The following is a 14,457-nucleotide window of genomic DNA, read 5'->3' on the forward strand; positions in this document are numbered from 1 at the left end:
GAGACCCTCCACTGTTCAGGGGCAACTCAGCGCAGAAGTCTCTGCCTCTACCGTGTGACCTGATTTCCAGCGGGTTTGTGAGCCCATATGTTTTGATGGGTGCTCAGTACTTTTGGTGCCTTTCGATTTCTAAATATGGACTGGGGAAGCCTAATTTTAACCATGCACTTTTGGGAAGTGTTGGCAATAGTTTAAAGAGACTGTCTAGACCAGCACGCCTTGCTGCAGCAGATTGCTCCCGGTGATTTATATATTCCTGGTGCTCGCAGTCTCTGATGCCTATTCAGTGTCTTACAGCTGTTGCATTTATGCAGCGCTCTTTATCTTGACCTTAGCCCTTGGTTTTCTCAGCTATTCTACTCTCTTAACATCTGGGCCTGAAAGGTCACTAATTTACCTTATGTTTCCCTGCTGTGGGTGCCATTGGGTTGAGTGGGTACATTTTGAAAAATAACACTCCGTTGGTGGGCTGCCTTTGCGAAGGTCTTTCTCCCCTCGGCATCGTTGTGTTACCTTCTCCCACCGCAGCAGCTCGAAGTCATCAAACATCTGCCCCCGAGAGCACTGGAGTGTACTTGTCGGATCCTTATGTGTTAAAGCAGCACACCAGGTATCCAGTGTGCTGATATTAAATTGCTTTTGCAGTTTGCCTGGAGAATAAGGAAGGGAGCTTTATTTGTACTAACACCCTTTTAATGCATCTCAAAAGACCATAATAAACATCTCCTGGACTGTAAAAGGAAAATATATATCTAGAGGTTGTGGTAAATTATGAAATACTGGCATGCCTAATAAAAATTCTATCTCAATCGTTTAACATTTAGTGAAATGTTAGATCATGTGAAACCAGACCTGGCTTCACTTCAAGCCCAGGTCAGTAATGTCACTTGGGGAAATTATGAGAACTTCCATTAACTTTGTATTGGCAGATCTCCCAATCTATTTCACATCTATACATTTTTAGCACCCCGTGAGCAATACAAAGTGTCATTTCTCACATCCGAGAGCCAGACAATATTGCAGAGCCTCTCTGCATACAGGAGGCTACTTCAGAAATTAACAGGTCAGATCTCTCATTGATTTTAATAAAGAGCTGTTTGTGGCAAATTTCTTGATTATAGAAACTGATGACTGCCTTGGGCTTCCTGTCAAAGCCAGCACAGCAGGACAGAGCTTTAAAGCGTGGGAAAAGACCGCGAGAGTATTAAATCAAACAGATTTTAGACATCTAGGACCAAACTCAGGCTCAGTTTTGGAGTCGCTGAGGCTCCGGTTCACCACACTACCCCTGGATTGGGAGCCTCAGACAGAACCAAGCTAGTTGAAATGTGCTGGGAGGGAGACACTCGCGGAACTCTTAAGCTATTACCTCGGATACTCTCTTTTACTCATAAAAACCACTTTTCCTCCTGCCCGTTCCCCTTTCCAAACTCGCAGACAGACGACTTGCTCTGGAACTTGAACCAGTTTGTCTGGAAAGGACTTTCCATTAGAGCCTGAGAATTGGAGCAGACTTTAAAGTGGCTGGTAGTATTTTCAGAAAAGAGGTATTTGGCAAGTCTTTAATGTCATGCTTGCCTGGAACTGCTCTCCTCTTTAATTAACTCAGTAAAAATCCTCTGGTTACTTCATTTTATTTGCTTAAACCACTACAGAAAAATAAATGCATACAAAACCGATTAATAAATCCATAGAAATGTGCTGTTGTTTACTGCGATGCAGCAGATCGCCAAGTTCCCTGTACATAATTCAAGCCCCTGGCAACAAAGGCATTTGTGAGAGTCCCCTGTTTTGACACAAACATAAAGGTGGAGTGTCCTCCGAGTGAAACAGACTGAGGTTTTCAGCTCGTCTTCTCGAGGAAGCCTTGAGGTGGGTATTAATAATGTAAGTTCAAAGCAGTGTCCAGGATTTCTCAGGCTCCACGCGCACAGAGCCTCCTGGGATGGATATACTACAGAGCCTGACCCGTGACTGCTGCGCTGGGAATACAAGTCCCTACAGCCCGAGGTGGGAAGCTGCAGCTGAGCTTTTAACTCTGGAGGCCCCGGTGCTCCGGCCAAGATGGTTCCAGCCACACAAAAGATAACGGCAGTGACCGTTTCATTACAGGTGGGTTTTCACTCCGAAGTCTCGATAAGCAAGGGATCCACAACTACATCCAAACGTGACCGAGTGCTCGTGCTGATTGATGCCAAAGAAAGGGTTAGAAAACCCCTCGCAGTGGAGCAGAGCGGGGACACCGGTGGCACCTCCCAGCCCTGCCGTGCCGTTCTGGAGGCCCGTAACACACCGAGAGGGAAATATTTCCTTAGTTCGCTAAACTGATGTTCTGGCATTTAGCTTTAAGTATCTTCTATTTCCCTCAGTATCTGACCTTTCCCTTTCTCATATGGCTATTGCTCTGCTCTGCTAGCAAAAAAGCAACAAGCAGCCATTATCAGCCTCATCTCGCCAGTCCCAGCCATTAGCGTTAATCATCTCCTCCTCCAGCCCTCCTCTCGCCTGGTCCGGCTCCCCTGCATCTTCTCCTAGCGATGAACACTCGGCATGCGGTGGGAGCAAACGCGTGGTGAAACAAGCAATGATACAGCAACACGGTGATAAAAGGCCAGTCGTTTCCAGCTGCTAGTGCAACTGCACTTCTCTCCGGCAGGATGCAAAAGAGCCAGGATTAAAACAGGAGGCCTAGCGCCGTAGATCATCTCGCTGTAATTTCCCTCAGGACTGATGCGACGACTGCGGCGAGATGCACTAGTGGTGCCACATTAGCACTGCCACAGGCTTCCATCTCGCAGAACATTTCTAATGCTGGCCATTTATCCAGCGGTGCATGCAGAGGATGCACGCCGCCGCTCCAACGGCGAGGGGAGGGATGCCTCAGCCAGCCGGCGCTTGAGACTGGGAATGACAGCAGTGCCGTGATGGAGTGGGCTTAGTGGTGCATGAAGAGTTCACTTAAAAATGGACAGAAAAAGGAGAGGGGGAGGAAAAGGGGAGACAAAAGATGCTAAGCTGAAGGTAGCAGATAAGAGGGGTGATAAGACAGGGAAGGAAGTTGAATCTAAGTATAGAAAGGCACGTACCAGGAATGTAAATGAGGGGCTGGACTGGATAGAAAACCAACAAGGCTTTATCTGGAGACTGATAAAAGGGAGATTAAAACAAAAGTTCAAAGGTAAATGTGTGTTGTAGAAAAATAGCAAGCCATAGGGAGAGAAGGCAGTGCTCTGATGTACCAACCTCGCCCTCTGCGATGCGAATTTCCCATCTTGTCTTGGCCAAGAAAAGGAGAGGAGCAAAGATGGGGTGTTGTAACAGGGCTGGAAATGACAAAGAAGAATGGGTGTGAGAGCAGCAATGGAAAACAGGCGGGGACAGCACTGTTGGAAAGCAAAGGCAATTTTGTCTTGTAACTGTGCGCTCACTCAAGCTTGACAGAGAAAGAAGAGGAAAAATACATTCCTGTTATAAAAATTCATATGTACGTAAATCACGCAGCAAACTTCATAGCGTGTGGTTCGGTGTGCCCAGGCTCGGCTGCCAGCTCTCCTGCAGGCTTCTTGCCAAGCTTGGACTAATTGTTTCTGCCTCTCCGTAAACCCATGGGTGATGCCGCTTCACTCCCAGCCTTTGCCTCTCTTACCTTTGGGGACCGTCATCTCTTGGGGTTATATTGCTGCATCCGTAACTGACGTGCAAATAATCCCTCTGTGTTGGCAGTGCCAAGAAGGCAGGTTAAGATTGGAGATGCCAGTGGTGCTTTGTGTAAGTCTGGCCCCAGTCCAGCGAAGCTAAAATGGCTTTTATAATTTTAAATGTAATTTTACCATGGCGTAATGTGTCACAGATATGAAGCTTTCTTGGGAGATGAGGTAATGAACTCATGTGGGAGCTAATGAAGGTCATCATGAGAGAGCAGTAAGAATAATGCCTACCGCTGGGAGACTTCTCACCGGGAGCCCTCAAACTTCAGTGCTTTCCAGTCTAAATAAGACGTATACTTCCCTGACCTTGTCTTCTCCAATGTAAACGCAGAGCAGGATGTACTTAGAATTAAGATAAATAAGGCCTTACCCAAATAAAACACTAGTCTGCAGAAACAAATCTCCTCCAAGGAAGAGGGTGAGTGGAAGCAGAATCTGATGCTCCTCTACTGGAAAAACCTTAAATGCTATAGAGATGAGGGCAATGTAGTATCTGGTGTGGAGTACAGTAGTAGTAAATGCAACTTAACGTAGAAGATGTTATTGCAAAATCTTGTGAGTTTTATTAAGTAAGTTACGGAAGAAATAGCATTTAATTTCTCTACCCAAACTTCATTTTTAAGGGTACTGTGGGTTTGGGGTTTTTTTCCCCACTAGATGTACAGTAGACATGTGCAGCTAATCTTTGGGGGAAATAGATGTAAAACCACAACATCCTGAAAAATATTACTAGAGACCTGCCTCAATTGACAGAAAGCGGAAGACAGAAGGAGGTTACATCCCCCGCGCTAATATTCCCAGCTCAGCTTCTTGCAGCTCTAGCCCTTCTGTACCTGATGGCAGGAGGTGAGTGGTCAGGCGAGAAGACACGTTTCTATTTCTGCTCTCGGCCAACACAGTGGAAGAAGGTCAATGTGCTTCTCTGAGCTTTCCTGTACAGCGTGGCCCTGGGGTCAGTGCAGCTGGCACAGGGCTGGAGGAACCATCATGGCTCAGCCCAACGTCTTCCAGACCACGTCCTAGTGAGGAAGCTGAGAGGCAGCTAGGAACCGAGGGAAGCCAGGGGAAATGATTTGTTTTACAAATAACGACGTGAAAAGGGGTGGAGGAGCCCTGTCAAAATGTAAATGTGGAATTTGCATAATCGGGCAGCCAGGATTAAACAAAGCACAGAGAAGGATAAGGATTACATGGAGCGACAGAGAAGGGAAATGAGAGCAGCACAGAGAGAAAACACTGCAGATAGATATAAAATCTGAGATAAGCAAGAGCAAAAGGAGAAGCTGGAATGCTCAAAGGCAGCCAAAGGAGAGGGAGCTGAGAGGAGCAGTGGTGTGTGGTGCTAATCCAGGGTGTATCTGAGCTAGCTAGGAAGCGTGCAAATGAATTTTAAAAGGAGCTTGAAATCAAAGGGGGATGTCAGCATTAACCATCCCCTTTAGTGGTGACCTCAAGAGCCCGGGCCACCACTACCTAACAACCAAACACAGAACTCCTGAACGGTTCCTTGAAATCTCATCCATAATTAATTTTGCCTTTGATGAATGGGTCATTCTCCACCAGGATATTAGTCAGCTGTCAAAATCACCCGAGTGGTGGCCTCTGACAGCCTTCTTGCTGTCTCCTGCCCTGGGGCAAGCACGGCAGTGGTGGTTGCTGACTGTCTCTGCTCAGCTTTCCCCAGGAGCTGTGCTCACTGTGGCTGGCTGGACCCAGCAAGGTCCCAAGTGCTTATGCTGTGCAGCAGTGACCAACTTTGCAAGCACGCAGTCATCCAATCTCCCCTGGGTGCCAAAAGTCATGCCAAGTCAAGGGGCTTTCTAGTGTTCTGTGCGACCACCTTGCAGCCCTTCTCCTTGCCCTGCTCCTAGAGCTCCTGTGGACTTGCTTCCCTCTGGCTCGTTCATCCATAGAGAAGATGGCTGTGGCCAAGCCAAGTTGAGAGACACGTTCTACACAAAGCCATATGTAAAGGCAAATATGCAATACCCCTCTTAAGACTTGTTTTGAGCTAATGCCTAAGGGCTGGAATTGCATCGTACTTGCTCCTGTGCAAATGTAAAACATAAAGAGCGTTTGCTGCCCCAGAAAGCTTGCGTCTGATGGGAAAGAAAGAGAGGGAGTGAATGCAGGCAAGGGAGCGTGAAGAACAAGAGAGGATGGGGCTGTGATATGGCAGTGTGGTGGAGGTACCTACTCTTTCACTGCAAGGAGAGTCTCTGCTGGCTTCTGGCAGCTGGAATGGAGAGAGTCAGACGGTGCTTTATTAACGTGATGTAGAATATGATTATTGTTTTATTTTCCTTGTTGCTGGAACAGAACTTGTCTAAGTGACTCTCGGCTCAGAGAGATGTGGGAGCAAGAAAGGATGGTGGTGGGTATAAGTTTTTGGAGAGATTTGTTTGCTCACGCATCGTGCTGAAATGCAAAGGAGTCTTTGTCTTAAATGTGTCCCTGGTCGGTTTGTTCCCTAACACCCTGAATTCAGATTCAGCAAAAATAAACCTGCTGCTTGACAGCTCTTTAAAGTGTGATGGGGGGAGAAGATGGGTGAGGGAACCACGTTTTTGTTGGTTTTTTTTTATACCCCAAACCTTAAAAATGTGGGGTACAGATCAGTTCTGCGTTTACTAGAAGTGTTACAGCATCCTCACTGAGAGCTGTGAGTGTGCACAATGAGTGAAACCTTCCAGGTAGGATGTGGGGACAACTTGCCCTTACTTAATGTTGTCTCTGCAGTTACCTTCCAGCTGGTCAATGCTTCACCTGGGTGATAACAGCTCCCAGCGTCTCACCTTGGCTCATCATCTGGGGTTTCTGTCTCCAGACTTTTCCCCTGGGCCCCAGTAATTTACTTCAGCCAAACCACCCACATTTTAATACTTCAACAGGGTGTTTCAGGAAATGCACTTATTCAGCTCTCCCAGTGTATCTGAAGGGAGAAGCTGGGTGAAAGTTTAATACAGGAAAATGTGAGTCCAGCCACAGAAGTGAAACTAAGCGTTAACAAAAAACACCACCACAAAGCTTTACACACTCAGATTGTAAATCTCTTCCTATCGCAGTTACTCCAGTCTCTTTTTTCATGTAGTGTCACATTTGACTTATTCTCCAGCTATCGCAGAATGTTTCTGACACAGCAGGAACTGAACTTCTAATAAAACAGTAATAATAAAAGAAACCCAGACAGGCCTTCATCAACCACTAGTGAGAAGCAGAGCAGGAGTGGGAGGGAAGGGGGAGATTAGAGTGGAGAAAGGGGAGAAGAGGAGAAAACACAACCCTGTCCAATTTAGATATCTTTTATGGAGCACTTGCTTTTTAGCTTTACTCCTTTCTTTTTTTTTTTTTGTCTACGGCCAGGCTGTATGGCCAATTAAGTAAAGCAAGTAGAGAGCTTGAGGTTGCAGATCTATAAATTTGAGAGAGCAGGTGTTCTTTAATTTCATGTGATTTTACTACTTGGAATTCTTCTAAGTATATCATCTCACTCGATTTTGAAAATATTGTATTCTGTCATAGTTTAATTAATCTTGTGCTCTCAGGGGCTGTAATTTTGACTGTCTAAAATGTACGTTACTGTGCTTGGGAATTATTTTAGGGGTTGTTATATTGCCACTGTCTCTTGATTTTTACATCATCGTTGTTATTACATAAAAAAAAGTCCAGTCTTGGCTTTGCCTACATTTTGGTTGCTCCAAGGTTGGTAATTTTCTCTGCAATGTCTTTGATTTATCTCCATTGCTATTTCCTAAGCTCTGGAAAGGTCAGGTGGCCTGCTGAGGAGCATTCAGCTCTTTAGAGGAACAAAATTCCTCTCCTGAAACACTACAGGAGTGTTGAGAGCTGTTGAGGCAATGGCAGTCATCCCCATGTCTTCCACATACTGACAAAATGGGGCGTTCTACGATATTCTTATTACTGAGGCTTCTTGGGTTTGCTGCAAGCTAAAATTAGGCAAAAGAATCTTTCCTACTATGGGAAAAATGATAAATCAGCCAATAAATTTCTTCTTCTCAGAGTTTTTTTTATTGTACAACCTTAGTCTAGCTAAGCTACCAAAAACAGAGTTTCATTTGCACGTCGCTGTTGGAGAATCAGTCCTGGAAAACCATAGCTCTTTGCATGGAAAGTAATATGTGAAGTGTTTCTGAAAGAACTTCCTGGCAAAATGCAACATCTAACACTGCCTACGAGGGTTTGAATAACAAAAATTTAAAAAATACAGAATAATTCATGCTGTTTGACCCAGTCCTCTTCATCTTTGTAATACAGATCTTCAGCATCTTTTGCTGCTCCACACTGTAGACTGAGATGCATGTGGTGCTTAAAACAGCTATTAACCCTCATTTGTATGATGAACACAGCATATACTCCCCAAACTTGCAACTTACTCTGTGAATACAGAATTAATTTTCTGACACTCAACCTAGGTAAATTAATTTCATATCAATTTTAAAAATCAGTCTTTAAAAAAAAAAAAGGATTCTCAGTAATTACACAGAGAGAGATTTCATACTCTCAAAACTGTGAAGTCCAAATTTTCTAAAATCAACGCAATAGCCAGCAAAATTACCGGGCTGATTTGTGAAAGCTATGTTGAACAATTCATTGTGAAAGGATGAGATTCATATACTATATACCTTTAAAACTATTTTTCAAAACCCTGAAGGCTATTTTTTAAATTATTATTATTTAAAAGCTGAGATTACTGAACAGCCACTTGTCTTCAGCTGGTGACACTCTGGAAATGCTGTCGGACAACAGAGATTTGGAGTAAGAGTAGATCATATCCTACTCTACAAAGCCAAGAACTCATTGAAACTTGATGCTTCTTTTCAGTTGAAAATATCAGAATGACTAAATTCAGCCGTTAAACAAAAGCAACAAATTGTGATTATAGAAGGATGGAAAACAGACTGGATAAGAACTCATGCTGCTCCTGAGGTGATGACAATATAAGAGATACATTGGCCAGTCACAATTTTTCATCCTCAGCAAATGTGAGTGCTGTGATTCTTCTGACGTAGATCACTGCAGTGAACTGCAATGTCCCGGTCCTGCCCACACCGATTTGTACCCTGAAAATTTTGCTTCTGATTAATCACATAGATTCAAGTGGGACTACTCATGGCAGCAAAGTTAAACGGATGTACATTTGCTTTTATCATAACCTGTTTTTTATATGGTTGGTACTACATACCATGCAGCATATAACAGCTTCTCAAATGCAATATTGGGCAGAGGAGGAGGTACATTTTTCCCCTCCAGCTATGGCTCTGTGTACAAGCTGTACTGGAGGAGAACCACAAATGCCGTTTAGCCCCTCGGGAGGCACCATACAGCAGAGCCGTGATGCCTCCCCTGCTGAGTGACCATTTATGCCGGTGGCTGAGGGAAAGACAGAGCGCAGAAGGGTGGGCAAAGAGTCCCACGGTCAGGGAAAGGCGCTTGCGAAGCGTCTGGGGAGCAGTTCGTAGCCTGTTGTGCAAGAGGCCTGCGTAAGCAGCATTGCCCAGCTGCTCTGTGTCAAACCCAAGACCTGAAGACAGTCATACCCTCTCTTCTTTTGAGCTGGCCACGTGAATATTGCATCTTCTGGAAATACTGAGCCCAGTGACAATGATATTTTACACTCCCACCATTTGTACTTCCCTTTACATTAACATGTTAAGAACAAAGAAGGGAATAAGGCTTTCTGCTAAAATCCTAACATTTGTTCAGCACTGCTATAATATGGCTGTAAACTCTGAGCCTGTGAACTTGCTTAAAGACAGAGGAGTTATCAAAGGAACGCTGTACTCTATTTTTCTGTTTCAACTTATTTAGTCAAAAAGAGGTTCCAGCACTCAGCTGCCAGAATACCGTTACTGTGACCCAAGTGATAACAAAAGAAGAAAAGTCTTGGTGGGAGTTTTATGAAGCTGATATCAAGGCTCTATATGTTTAAGCATGGAGACAAATGCATGTATTAAATACCAACGCAGGATGAAAAGAAGAGAAATTGCTGAAATCTGAGTGTGTGAAATGTGAAAAGCAGAAAGGAAAATTGCAAAATCAATACAAAGGGAAATGAAAAGAGAATTGAGGATAAACCAAAAGCAAATAGAAAACAACAGGGAAAAAAAACCCTCCAACAGTCAACAAATTGGGATTTTGACAAGATAACATTGTCAGGCTAGTGAGTCGTGTTCTGATTTTACAGTTGGCTGAAATAATAAAGCCCTATTAAGTTAAGATGTTCAGAAAAGGTATTTACTACTTGAAGTGTGTCTAGCATTTCCAGACTCTGGTTTGGTGTGGCATTGCCAGAGAAATTCAGCATGCGTAGAACAGGTTGTTGCTTTACAGGGAAGCTGGGGGACTGCCGCAGGGCTGGGACACGCCTCTGGGAAAGGGACCTTCAAAAGCTGGTCCTCAACCCACCATCAACATTTTCTAAGGTGTCCTGTAAAAGACTATATTGAGAAAGGATTGGAGAATGAGGGACAGTATGGATGCTCCTGAGTTGACTTAGGGCAGTAGACTTTCAGGGTACTGCTGTGAAAGAGGTGAAGTGCTTTATCCGTCGTCACTGGAGGCAGCTAGGTCTGAAAGCTTTGTGCTTTGTGTTACCACCCATGCTGTGGGGAGGTTGTTCTTTGAAAGCTTCACTGGATCATTGCATACTTTTTCAAAAGAACATCTATAGAAATGATTCAAATAAGGGCTAGAATATGACACTCTCCCACAGGACAGTGTTTTTCTGCAGACCTGCCACAGAGCCAAGGGGAAAGCCTTGACTACACACAGTGCATCCCCATGGTGCCAGAGCTGGCCTATTCTTGGTATCCCCGTGATACCATTTCTTTCACTATGTGACAGTCCACATTTGTTTAATATTAAGTTATTGCTGCTATTATTTGATTTGGGACAGCCTACAGTAGTAATGCTCACAAGCAAGAGCCTCTGTTAATGCAGCGCCCAGCAGTGAGAACACAGAGATTATGCCCACCAAGGGGTTTGTGATCCCATCTGGCTGGTGTTGAAGAGGTCTGGCCAACCCTTAGAGCTGTTTTGCTGTTTTCCTTTATTAGTTCAAGTACTAACTGTGCTCCGTTCAAGCCATAAGCCTCCCTATCCCATTTTCCTCCCTTTACCCCTTCAATAATCCATGGTAATTGTTTTTTAACTAGGAGATTTTTTTCCTGAGAAATTACAAATAAATTTCAGTCTGGGAAAAATAGGATTTTAAAAAAGTATAAATAATAAGGTATTTAAAAGCTGCATTGGATAGTGGAAGAACTGTAATTATAGCAAGTGGCGTGGACAACAGGAGAAAATGTCAAACCAAGAGATTAAATTTTAAATGGCAAGAACTCTCTGACAGGAAAAGGGGAGGAACATAAGGTGCGTCAGATCAGTAAAATCATAAAGCAGCCTCTGCCTAACCAAAATCGTCCTTCAATGGACCCTGATGCTGCTTATTTATTTAATTATTTAGTGTTTTGCCTCATTTGACAAAAGGTTACACTCCTGGAAGTTTTATGGCAAGAAGGTCTCTGCCGGGAAAGAGACAGGGAGAACACCAAGAAATAATGACTAAGGGGAGAAAATGACTGGAGCAAAAAGCTGGCGTGATTATGGCTAGCGATGCTTAAAGGTGATGTTTGAAACTTGCCTTGGCAACCTGGATGCCTATTAAAATTCCCATAATTTGTATCCAAATTCTCTAGCTGCCTTTGGAAACCTCAGCTCACCGTAGCATTTAGTGCCCAAGGCAGCATGTCCTCGGATCGTGGCAGCCTTGGCTCACGACTGGTGTTGTGAGCAGTATCGAGGCACTTTGCAAACAGGGAAATTAATTCCTTCCCCGTTTCCATGGATGGTCTGAGTGAAGAACAAATGACGGGAGTGATTTGCACACCACTATTCATGACGCGTGTCAGAACCAGAGCCAGAAAACGGGTCACAAATCTCCTGATGTGGCTCCTGATCTGCATCCTACGGTCCTGCCAGAAATTAAAGGCAAAGGGAATCTTGAAATTGAATTCAGGAGGAGCAGACCCAGGTTTTTACTAAGGATTCAGTGAAACAAGGGAGAGGTTATTCCCTGGAAAGCACTGAGCGCTGTCAGCATGAGGCTCCATCCCAGAACTGGGAAGAGGGTGATCAGGACCAGATTTAAAGTCTATTAAAAAGGTGGGGATTCCTCTTTGACTTTGCTGGGTTGGTCTTCAATGCGCTAAAAGAATTGCTAGATAAACAAGATGTGTATGGAGATCGTGGAAATGACGAACAAAAGACAGGATATTATAGACCAGCTTCTCTACTGAACTGCAGTGTCTGAACTCAGCCTTTTCTCATGAATGAATAATGAAGTGGCCATGTTTTATTAGCTTTACTTAAAATTGTCTACTAGTTGAACAACCTTTTGAGCCTTTTAACACTTCTGCAATTTGCTGCAGCAATGATTTCTTTTCTCTTTTGTTCTTTTCAAGATACAGTAGCTAATCTGATCTTGGTGTTTCAGTAATTGTCTCAGTTAATGTGTATGAGGAATAATTCCATTCTGTGAAATGAATACTAGGTGGATATTTAACTTGCACAAGTTTGCCACATGAAGAACTCATGGGGTAGGCGTGTGCATTAATTGCCAAGCTGTTGATTTATTAGGAAATTTTTTTTTCTTAGCTTTGTTTACCCACTACCCATTTCTGTGGTCAGATTTGACAGTAGGGAACCTCAGAGGCAGGAGGAGCTCATCAGCTCACAAAGGGGCTTCGTGCATATGTTAAGTCTTGTGCTGGTAAACCACCGTTGGACTGGCAGCTTAACCAAAAGATACATCGTTCTGTCACCACCCCAGCCTCGTGTGAGCCCAACAGCTTCTTTGCGAAAGAGAGTAGCACATTCACTAATGATACTGGTATGTTTCCCATTTAGTCTTTAGGGGCTTTATCCAAGCAGACCCAGCGCCTCACTGGGAACTTTGCCTGCAGTACGACCATAACGCTCCTTGCAGGCAGAAATGAATTCCGAAATAATGATATTTTTAGTAAAACTCCAAGTTGACCAATGCTGACACAAATCACTTGCCTGCAATGGCATTTGTTCTGGCACTGTTGCAACCGTAACTCTTTGGGGCAAAGCACAATTTACAACAACCTGCAAAAACCAGTTAGAGTTGTTATTTAAAGCCAAGCAGTGTTACAGTTTTATTGTTAATATCAGGGGGGAACGTTACTTGCAAGGCTGTGCTTTGATTTTTTTTTTTCATCTCCTGAAGCAACACGCTCACAAAAGAATCCACAGCCCTCTCAAATTACATATTAAAACGATGACTTATTCCACGATCCATTTTGAGCAGAGCTGAAAAGTGTATTTAATATTGCTGCTGTTGTTTCTATCTCTTTCTGTATAAAGTTAGTGCTTGATTTTATGTGTCATCCTCAGTTAGTATGTATTTGCATAGTTCTGTTGACATCAATAGTGCTATATTGATTTATACTGCTTGTGTCTGCCTCATTATTATTTTTATTTTTTGTTCGAGGAGCTTGGTGTAGTTTCACATTCAGGGAAGATAAAAAGGGATTGCCTTCTCAGAGCAAAATATATACTGTGTCTGCTGATGGGACATTTTAGATGGGGGTAAGTAAACAGGTAAGCGAGACATATCAGTGAAGTTCTGCAAATGTTGGGGCTGATTGTAAACCATCTGCAGAATATATCGGCTATGTAGGTTGGGCTTTTTAAAGGTGCTGTTTCCAGCTGGGAAAAGTGCTGGGATTTCCAGCGATCACTAGTAGTTAGAAGGATTTGGTGTCTCACGAAACAAGGCTGCCAGTCATGATTTTTTTTGTTTACAAACAATCAAACCTGCTTTTCTAGAGATGACTGAAATCTCTATCGCTCCAGACTAAAGCGTAAACTCCAGAGGTCAGGAACAAGATGCAAAAGGGCACAGGTAGAAGGGGGAAAGGATTGGCCAAAAATGAAATAAACACCCAAGAGATGGGTGGCCAGAACATTACGTTCATTCCTCTCTGGAGGGAATATTCTAAAGACATGAAGGAGACGGTGCTGTGTCACTGTACAAGCAGCGGCCAAACTGCATCTTCCAGGACTGTGAGGAAAATGCCTCCGCGCCTTATCTCACTCATTTGCTCATGAGCAGGCCCTCGGGTCTGAGTGCAGGAAGAGGTGAAAAATGGCTGGAAATATACAGTACAAATCACAGAGGGAAGGATTTTACTACCCTTTACATCTACAGAATAAGCCAAACCTGCTGGAGGATGATCAAAATCCTTTGCCTGAATCTCAGGGCACTCATGTAAAGAGAAGCTCTTCCTCGGCACTTTCACAGATCATGTATTCACTGTTACAGAGATTATACCACGAGCAAGATAACCCCACCTTATCTATGATCACCTTTCAGATGAAATCCTGATGTGTCAGGACCCTACCCAGCCTGGAAAGGACTATCCTCCTCCCAGATCTCTTCACAGGTAAGCACACTGGGCAGGGGTCCTTCTCAGTCCCCGCCGTGCTGTACTCTGCGCAGGAACCCTTAAGCTACTTCCCAAGTCCACTGCACGAAGTGTTAAAGGGAGGGAAACTGATGATTTCTTCCCCCTCTGCTTTCAGGGGCTTTCCATCAATTTTCCTTCTCCCTTTTTCTTTCCTCTGCACCGCACTTCACATGGAAGCATCTGGATCGAAGAGAATTATCTCTTAACAACGACTTGGGTTGTAGTACATTTCAAAGACT

This window comes from Larus michahellis, chromosome 7 (genome assembly GCF_964199755.1).
Source record: "Larus michahellis chromosome 7, bLarMic1.1, whole genome shotgun sequence".
In the NCBI taxonomy this organism is placed as follows: domain Eukaryota; kingdom Metazoa; phylum Chordata; class Aves; order Charadriiformes; family Laridae; genus Larus; species Larus michahellis.